This window comes from Dermacentor variabilis, chromosome 4 (genome assembly GCF_050947875.1).
Source record: "Dermacentor variabilis isolate Ectoservices chromosome 4, ASM5094787v1, whole genome shotgun sequence".
In the NCBI taxonomy this organism is placed as follows: Eukaryota; Metazoa; Arthropoda; class Arachnida; order Ixodida; family Ixodidae; genus Dermacentor; species Dermacentor variabilis.
Window position 1 is genome coordinate 145,764,712 of NC_134571.1, and position 9,836 is coordinate 145,774,547.

Sequence of the window (9,836 nt, forward strand, 5' to 3'; positions counted from 1 at the left end):
GTCACGGATTTCAACTACCCTTTCCTTATTTGGGCTCTTGATGGCACAGTTAAATCCTCGAAACTTGCTAACTCTAGTACTGGACTCTTTCCAGAGTGTAACATAAGGCGCTATAACGTAACACTATTCCAAACATTTCTATTCCAATTCTGCACTCAGCCCTTCGCCATTGGTCAAAAACTTTTTTGAACCACCTCCATTTCACCTGTCTGTCACGCGACGTCACGAAAACCGCGATAGCTCCCCATCTGATATAACTTGCACACACGGATTATGCATGATTTGACCGAACAAAAGAAAAATAGCTATTTCTGATTCGACGCCTCTTCGCCATTAGCCCTCGGCTATTGGTCAAAAGTTCACGGGCTGCGCCCACTTCACCTGCCTCTCCCGCGACGTCACAAAACCGCAAGAACTCACCGATTCAAAGTGACGTATACGCGATAAAGATGCATTAATATGCCGAACAAAACTGAATTTTCTTCTGAATAGCCGCTGGCTGCCCCGTTCCGAAAGGAATAAAAGATAGATGCCGCCGATCGCTCACGCACTGGCTACTCGCTCCTGTCGGTGAGCATGGATTTATTTGCGTGTAATAAGACTTTTTGCGTGGCCGTGCAACGTTTTCGAGCACTTTCAGCACGTTTACGACCTCGTTCTGCCAACTCTTCTTTGCTGAGGATCCGTTTTAGCGTCATTCTTAAGTTTCCGTTGCTGCCGCCGCGATTGTCGACGAGCGACCGCAAGCAAAGTAAGGGGAAGCGGACCAATCGCAGACGCCGGCACCTCTCTCTTCATCCGTTTATCGATCTTTAGTGCAGTGGCTCGGCCCTATCGAATCCCTCTCCACTTGAGCGTGCTCCTCGCCTCTTGTGAGCCAATTAGATCAGACAAGCCGCTCAGTGTAGGCAATGTTATTCGTTTTTCAAGCAAACAAAAGTGACCTCCTATGAACGAGGAGAGCGTTTGATTGGTCTGTTCAGACAACCGTGCAGGTGACCGCCCGATGCTTGCGTCGGCGGTTACGCAATTTTGACGTCAGGAGATTGGAATAAAAACATACAGGAATAGTTTTACGTTATAGGGCCCATTGTCTATCTTCGCCAATGACATATTAACGAGGCCAGAGCAGACACCGTCAACATCCATGACGTCATGGTGAGTTGGTGCGTGACGTCACGGTGGCGTAGCCACCTAGCTTTAGCTTTTGTGTATTTTCCAACTTACCAAAGCTTTTCTGACGATAATAGTGGCTTTTTAAGACGAAAGCTTTAGCGCATACATTTTCTAAACAAATTACCCTAGAGGAAAATGTGGCGCTAGTGTCTATGGGGGCTCTCCTGAGCGTTGCTTCAACGTACATGGGAATCATGGAGGAAGGAAACGAGAGGAGGGAGCATACCGCAACGCGATTGAAGCTGCAATCTGCTGGGCTAGTGGTGGCCCAACATGTGATCGCATGTGAGGGTGTACGGTTGGTTTTAGTGTTCCCGTTCTGCAGGCAGAGCCACAGCAGGGCGGCTGAACAAGCGCGCACCAAATAAAATCTACTGACATAGCTACTGGGAACCAAACGTCTCAGTAAGTCTCGATTCTTGCTCCGTGATCTCGACGCAATAGGTCACGTGTTGGGCCCCCACAGTGACTTCACGGAGCGTTCGCTTGCCAAGGCTGGCTGCTTGACGTAATGCTCCCTCCTATATTTTTATTTCCTGCATGATGGGAATGATGGGAAGTACAGGCTTCGGACTGAGTTCGATCTTTAAACTTGTGGCGCTTGCTTGCGGCCCAGTAAACGAAGCTACATTAAAATATTCTTGCTTAAAATCTAATTTCATTTCTGCAGTATTTTATATAATGCGCAATACATTACATAAAGTTTGTATGACTTTGAGATTGAAGCACGGTTTACCACCAGAGCACACGAGGGTATGCCTTGCATTGTTCTGAAATTCTGTTCGCGATTTAGGGCCAGTGAACAATTATTTGTTTATTTTTATGACAGCAATAACAACCGTGCATGTGCTTATATACTCATCAAATATTTATGGAAATAAAAATTTTGTTTTGCGAAAAAAGTGTTGCGCACTTCAGAGAAATGCTACAAGTGTCGTCTGCTACAATGCCTCCTGCTCGCTGCGAACGCGACACTTTTCTCGAAGACGATAGGCACTTGCGAACTTTAGCTCTCTTTCGAAGGGCTGCGTCGGCTGTCATGATTGCTGGGCGTCTTAAAATACTTTTAAGCCCATCCGCTGCAGTACTACCTGCGGCGCTTGCGGCCTCCTACGAGTACGCTTGATTATATTTTATGTTGACGTATCGCTTCTTCTGAAGCACAAGCCAGCAGCTGGTATGGCGTGGCTTTGCGCTTACCCGTTTACCTACAGCATACTATACAGCCAGGGAGCAGCAAGCTTTCATACCACAAGTAAGTTTGTGTTCTCCTATGTCCTGAAACACACATTTCAATGAGCAGCACATAAACGAGCAATGCGGAATGAAATCCTCAATCAAATTTGATTTTCAAGCCACGTTAGAAGTATAACTTTCTGTGTAGTACACAAAATGCGTTACGCAAGCAGTCAGCCGCCTTCCCATTGCACTCTCCATCACTAGTATAGAAAAAAGTTACTGGCAGGTTATTAAAAACCCAGCACATGTTTGTAGCTAAACTTTACAGTTTTAAGGCGTTGCAAATTGCAAATATAAGCACGCACAAGAAGCCAAACGGCACTTGCATCTACATATATTTATATACTGACCACACAATAGCGACTGAACGAAAGATGTTACATGCAAAGGTAAGAGACAGGAAGAGAGCAGTGCGGATCAGAGGGCAAACGGGGAAAGCCAATATTCTATTTGACATTAAAAGAAAATAATCAAGCTGGGCAGGAAATGTAATGCGTAGGACATATAACCGGTGGACCGGTAAACGCCGGCCCGATCAGATATGCCACAAGAAAGCATCAGTAGAAGCAGAATCGGAGTGCAACTTAATGGAAGCCCCAATTAAGCTTATTAGTAGGCACGCCTTGTCTTCTGCGTGCTTTAAAGGTTATAAGCATAGAAGATGTACGTAGTATCGTGCTCATATCAGTAGTACCTCCTTTTTACTCTTCTGTTGTTTCATAAAGCAGCTAACCATGTGTGTAAACTATTATATCTCTTTAACATTTCACCATATATCAGTCCACTTGTTTTCTTGTGTCAGTACTCGTTAAAACTCTGCCTCTTGGCTACATTTCACTTCGCCTGATTTGTTTTGTTTTTAATTCAGTACAAGATGTAATTCTGCCCAGCGTTATGCCATGTCTTCAGTTTACTCGTTTTCTTGCATTAATACATGTTAACAATTCTACCACTTTGCTGTATTTGCCTTAACCTGAATTATTTTGTTACTTTTTATTTGTTCAAAACGCAATTCTGCATACTATTGTATAATGATTCAGTTCTTTTGCTGTCGAGTGTAATTATTTGAAGACGACTTTACAACTTTGCTGCATCTGCTCTAACCCAATTTGTTTTGTTATTTCTAACTAGAACAGGAGGTGCCATTACAGCCTTGAGCTTCGGGGCCTCCTTCTTTATATCTTGTTACTGCGCTTTTATTTTCGTGAGTGAATAAATGAAATTCTTCTTCTTCTTCACCGCTACAGCGCCAACCTAACACACTTAACAAACCAAGGTCAAAACAGTCACAACACGTCCTCTCAACATTTACGATGCCGTCGCTTTCTCGTCGGGACTTCGTCGCCACACCGCGACACAAACGTCGGCCCAGCCGCCATCGTAGCGCGCTGTCGCCACTTCGAGCAACAGAACAAAGGCAGAGAGCTTTGCGCCACACTGCCCCACTACGGGTTACATATCAACTGCGCTTGAAGCGAAACCAAAATTGCAAAAAAAAAAATCATGTAGACTAGTTCGCCGATCAACAGACTACCAATCCGTAGCTTGTACTCCCCGTAATTCCCAGATTTCTCTTTATATAGAGTAGTATGAAACTCCATGCCTTAAGGGGCTCGTAGCAATGGCGCGATCAAAAGCGGCGTCTTGTCGAGTGGTTCAAAAATTGTCATCAAGTCTAGTGGTTTAAAAAGTTGACGAGCAGTGCAGTAGAAAAAGATCCAACTTACATCAACGTCTAATCAATAAGGAACATCCTGACCTCATAATGCTACAGGAGCCGCACTGCAAAGCCAAGTTATCTGGTACAGGTCATTCTGTAGCGCCCACGGGGAGACGAGAGCTGTCACCACTCCAGTCACGGTCGTTCAGTATGATACCGGCATTGCGGATGTAGACAATATATCAATCGAGTGAATACCTACTAGAAAATATAATCAAAGGCTATTGGTCCTCAATGTTTATAGTAACCCAAGAAACAAACTTCCGAATTTCCGATCACTTCTTCCGAGCCTTAGTGATTGCGGCGCATTTCAACGCTCAACGCACAGCATGTGAATACAAATTTGAAAACCCCAAAGGTAGACACCTATGGCTAGACGCGCAACAAGAAGGCCTTACCCTTATCACAGACCCGTCGACACCTACGAGACGGGGTCTAGTGTTAGTGCGGACACTTCACCAAATCTTACCTTTACGAAGAACATTAGGGATGCGAAATGACTTAACCCCCAACAGAATCTACGCAGCGATCGCAATATCCTCGAAATCACTGTCAAAGCAGGGCCACGCATATCTAAGGGCAAACAACTCAAAATTGTAGACTGGAACAAACTCAGACAACTTCACAAGAGAAAGGATAATACTATCACAAACATCGTGGAATGGAGCACGCAGCTTAAGCAGGATGTTAACAAAGCCACACAGGTAATCCCCCAGGACGCGCAAATGGAACAGGCAGATAGTAAACTCCTACATATGTGGGAAGCCTAAGGAAGGTCTCCTGAGGAGATGGAAAATACAGAGACACAACAGGATGCTCCGACGCAGGTTAGCGCGGCTTAATAGAGATATAGAAGCATACGCACAGCAGCTCTGCAACCAACAATGAGAAGCAACATGCACCAAATGGATATTCAATTAGGAATATCAAGAACGTGGACCTTCCTCAGGCACCTTTTGAATCCTTAGGAAAGTAAAGTCACGTAAAGGCAAAACATAAAGAAAATCTTACATGCATATGACAAAACTGAAGAAGTTTTTATCGATGAGATAGACACAAGGTGTTTATCTCGGGCTAGGCCAACAACTCACACAAATTACACAGACACAAAGAACAATTAGACGAGGAGATTAGCGAAGCGGAATTCAGAGCAGCTCTACAAAAGCTTAACACTACATCCGCGCCGAGAGTAGACGGACTAACAAACAAGACGATCCGAAATCTATATGGTGCCTCTCTAGAACAACTTGCCATGTATATAAACGAATGCTGGCAATCCGGTACAATACCGCAAAGTCGAAAACGGTCCCGATTATTCTAACACCTAAACCAGGCAAGTGGCTACAGTTGGAAAACCTGAGACTCATTTCACTCCCGTTCTATGGGGACAAACTCATAGAGCAGGTTGTCCTAACGTGATTGACCAACTATCTAGAGGACAACGTCCACCCGCCTACGATGTTGGGCTTCCGGAGAAATTTGTCTCAACAGGATGCCATGCTCCAAATTAAGCATCAAATTATAGATAACACAATTCCGAATACTAAAGCTATCCTAGGATTAGACCTAAAGAAATCTTTTGACAGTGTTACCCACGAAACAATATTAAACAGAATAAATCAGTTAGGCCTAGGCCAGCGACTATACAATTATATACGAGACTTCCTTACTAACAGAAAAGCACGCATTAAGATAGGAGAGCTTAACTCCGAAGAACTACAGATCGGAAGCGCAGGTACGCCCTAAGGTTCAGTAATATCACTGACGCTGTTTAATCTGGCTCTGATCGGATTACCAGCAAAGCTAAAGGAAATCGATGGCCTCAATCATACCATCTACGCTGACGATATCACCCTCTGGGTGGGCGATGGCAACGATGGATAGGTTGAAAACACATTACAACGTGCAATAGAAGGAGGAGGAGGAGACAAAGGAGAGGAAAGACAGGGAGGTTAGCCAGTGTAAGTACCGGCTGGCTACCCTGTGCTGGGGAAAGGGGTAAAGGGAATAAAAGGAGAAAGAAGAAGAGGGAAAAAAAATGGAAAAAAAATAGAAAATTCACACAGTAACGCGAAACTACGCGCTACAACGTTCAAAGGCGGTCGCACAATTCGCAGTTCCCTAAAAACTTCAACAAAGCCCTTAAGGCCTTGAGTGCCGAAGCCCGTCTGGACCAATGTCCTAGAGCTTTTTCCTCTGTAAAGGGGCGATTGTCCAGTTTTGCGAGAGCGGTCACGAGCACTTTTCTTCGCACTGCGTAACGGGGACAGTCACATAGGAGGTGTTGAATCGTCTCCTCGCAGCCGCAGGTGTCACAAGTAGGGCAGCTCAACTATACCTAGCAGAAACCGCACTAGCGTGTTGGCAAAGAAATTTGAGCTCCTCGTTTATATATCATCGCGACGTGGCCGAAAACCAGCCAACTACGAGGAACGAAACAATCCGGAAATTCACCTAACTATGGCGGATGGTACGCCCATACCCAAGGTTGACAATATCAGAGTATTGGGCCGCATCATTGAAAGTAACGGCCCCAATGGAGAGACCATACGCAAATTAGACAATATAACTTTTCAAATTGCGCGGCTACTTAAACGAATAGCCAACAAACATAGCGGAATGACTGAAGGCGATCTGCTTAGACTAGTCCAAGCGTTCACAATAAGCAGAATAGTATTCGTGGCATCGTACCTACGATAGTACTCGTCAGAAAGATACAAATTAGTTAAAACACGTTGGCGGGCTAGGTGATTAGAATCCATGATGGAGTGCACAAGCGCGGCTGAACGAGGACGTAGAAAGAAACAGATACACAGAGACCTGCCATCTCTGTGTATATGTTTCTTTCTACGTCCTCGTTCAGTAGCGCTTATACACTCTATCATGGATACAAATGAGACTGCTTAATCAGAAAAATCTACAAGTGAGTAATCGGACTCTTCATCACAACCAGCAACGATAGACTACTGCAGTATGGTCTACACAATGCACTGGATGAGCTAATCGAGGCACAACGCATAGCCCAATACGAACGCCTGCCCAAAACTAAGGTAGGCAAATATTAGAACGCCTAGGTATACCTAACACGGCGTCAAAGTATATATACCAGACACATCAGAGACGTGATAACCGTCCTTCCAATACCCAAGTATATGCATCGCACCTACCATCAAGGTAGGCGGGAAAGCAGAGCATGCGGTATACAGAAGGAATTCGGTAGCACCAAGAGCACCATTTTTGTAGATGCAACTAGATACAGACACAAGCGGCCTACACAGTAGGGGTAATAAATTACGAGGGAAAAATGCACGACGGGCGCTACAGTCAACACGCCACACGTAGAAACCTCAGAGGAAATAGCTATCGCGTCAGGCATAGCACAAACACAAGCGTTCATAATCATCAGTGATTCCCAGACGGCGATACGAAACTTCACCAACGGTCGAATGTCCGCAGAGGCACTACGAGTCCTAAAATTAGGTAATAACCGCGATAACGGTGTCCATCTCATCTGGACACCCACTCGCACACTACCAGGTGGGATCAACGAGGCGGCGCACCGCATGGCTCGAGAGCTTACGGACCGAGCCTCGGTTAGCCCCGCCTCACCGACTACCGACTATCGGGAGTGGGATCTAGTGACCAGATTTCACGATATTACATAACACCATAGATTGCAGAGGCGCACATTCCCACCGCCGCAACCAAAATTAGGCAAGGATCAGTACGCCGAATGGCGACAGTTGCAAAACAGATCCTATCCGAGTGCAGGTACTACACACTCAGAGTTATAGATGACTCACAAGTGCAGACATTGAAACTCTAGAGCCACCCTACATCATATGCTATGGGAATGCACGGGTATAGTGCACAATATTGATGATGCTGCCTCAAACAGCGACCGCCTCCACGCACGCTGGGAGTCTGCGTTGTTCAGCTCGGACCTGCAGCACCAATTCTGGGCCGCCCAGCTACGCGAGGAAGCTGCCAAGGGCCAACAACCCTTGGCCGAAACCTAGGCCCGCCCCACGGAATCGCAGGGCACTTAATAAAGTTATTTGAATGAATGAATGAGCTGTACAAAAAATATCATCAGCATCAATGGCTCATACCCGAAAAAAATTGCATAATCGGAAATGGCTCATACCCCCGTAAGCAAGAAAAGAAGCAATGGCTGAATATGAATGACGACACGAAAGAAAAAAAGAGAACGAAGGAAAGAAAGAAAGGAAACATCAACATCACGAGTGGCTCATACCCCGTAAGCAAGCAAAGATGTAATGGTTGAATGTGAAAGAAGAAACGAGGAAAAAAGAAAGAATGAAAGAAGGAACAAAATAAAGGACGAACGAAAGCACAAGGAAAGAAAGAGCGAAAGAAAGAACAAAAGAACGTTTAGAGAGGGTATTAGATGTTCGGACGTGTCGGTGACGAAATCGAACTACAGCGCAATACGTTTACTTCACACTGCAGCTTGTCATGCCGTGAAAAACGTCTGACTCTTCCGACCGGAAAACCTAATGCATTACCACGTGCGCAGCAGGCTTTCGCGTTCACGAATTACCAGGAGTGAAATATGCTGCCCATTCTTTTTGGTACTGTAGCAGGTTAACTTACTCATAAAGCTTAAGTTATTTTTCTCTTTACTTTCACTTTACCACACATCAAAAAAGAGAAATGTGTCCATCTTGAACTTACACACGGATAAGTCAATGTGTTTCTCTTATAAGCATATTTTTTTTTTGAAACAGTAAGCCAGAAAGAAGCAAGCCGGCATTAGCCGCGGCATCTGCCTCGATCAGGCCAACGTGTTACGATTCATATCGGGACTGCCGTCACACTAAAAAAAAAAAAAAAATGCCTGCAGAATTTTTGAACACTTTCTTGAACGTTTCTATAATGCCGTAAACCGAGGAAGTTGTGGGCGCTGTATTTACGCACCTCGTTGTGGCCGAGCCCCCCGCAGAGTGCGCAGCTTCAAAGGCAACTCCGACAAGGTATATGGTAAACAGGCGCGACGACACGCTGTGCCGAGTCGTTATCTGTGCGCGCGCACAAATGGGCGACTTGGCAGCGCATGCTAGGAATTCCTAATCTGTGTCCAGTGGCGTAGCTAGGCCGTGTGGCACCCGGGGCCCATAGGTCTTCTGTCACCCCCCCCCCCCCTCCCCGGGTGTAGCCACCAGAAAGAGGGGTGTCTTCAGACGTATATGACACTCCCCCCCCCCCCCCCTCCACTGGCCCCTTGCACCCGGGGCCCACGGCCCCCCGGCCCCTCCTGTTGCTATGCCACTGTCTGTAAATCTTCCGTGAAGGGGCTATTATAATGTTAGAATCGGTGTCGCTCGCCCTCAAGAGGCCAAGTGACACCTGTAAGGAATCTTGAGGAACCAAAACAAGAATACGTTGCTTACGCGCTCTGTTCTTCGCATTTACATTTGTGGTAGAAGCAGATATAGCACGGTGTTTCCAGGCGGGACACATACATATTCTACGCTTTGTGCGTCGTGTGAACAGACAGGAGACATTTAATATTTTCTTTGGTCGTGCGCAAGCTACCGCAGTTAAAGGGACGCTCGCCTTCAGAACATAAGCAGAAAGCAACTTGCCCTTCCAGAATGACCCGCTGCATGTATGGTCCACAAAGAGACTTCCCGCGCTTTCTTATCAGAGTTATAAGAGACAGGAATTTTGTGAGCGT

The 9,836-nt window shown here is 45.8% G+C and overlaps 1 long non-coding RNA gene across 1 annotated transcript in view; it reads right to left on the reverse strand.

Annotated features, from left to right (window-relative positions):
- The window catches only part of LOC142579881 (uncharacterized), a 148,320-nt gene extending 139,183 nt beyond the window's left edge, over window positions 1-9,137 (reverse strand). Inside the window, exon 1 of the long non-coding RNA XR_012827485.1 lies at window positions 9,077-9,137. This is a non-coding gene — a long non-coding RNA (uncharacterized LOC142579881). The remainder of the gene's footprint in view (window positions 1-9,076) is intronic.
- Between the last annotated feature and the right edge of the window lie 699 nt (window positions 9,138-9,836).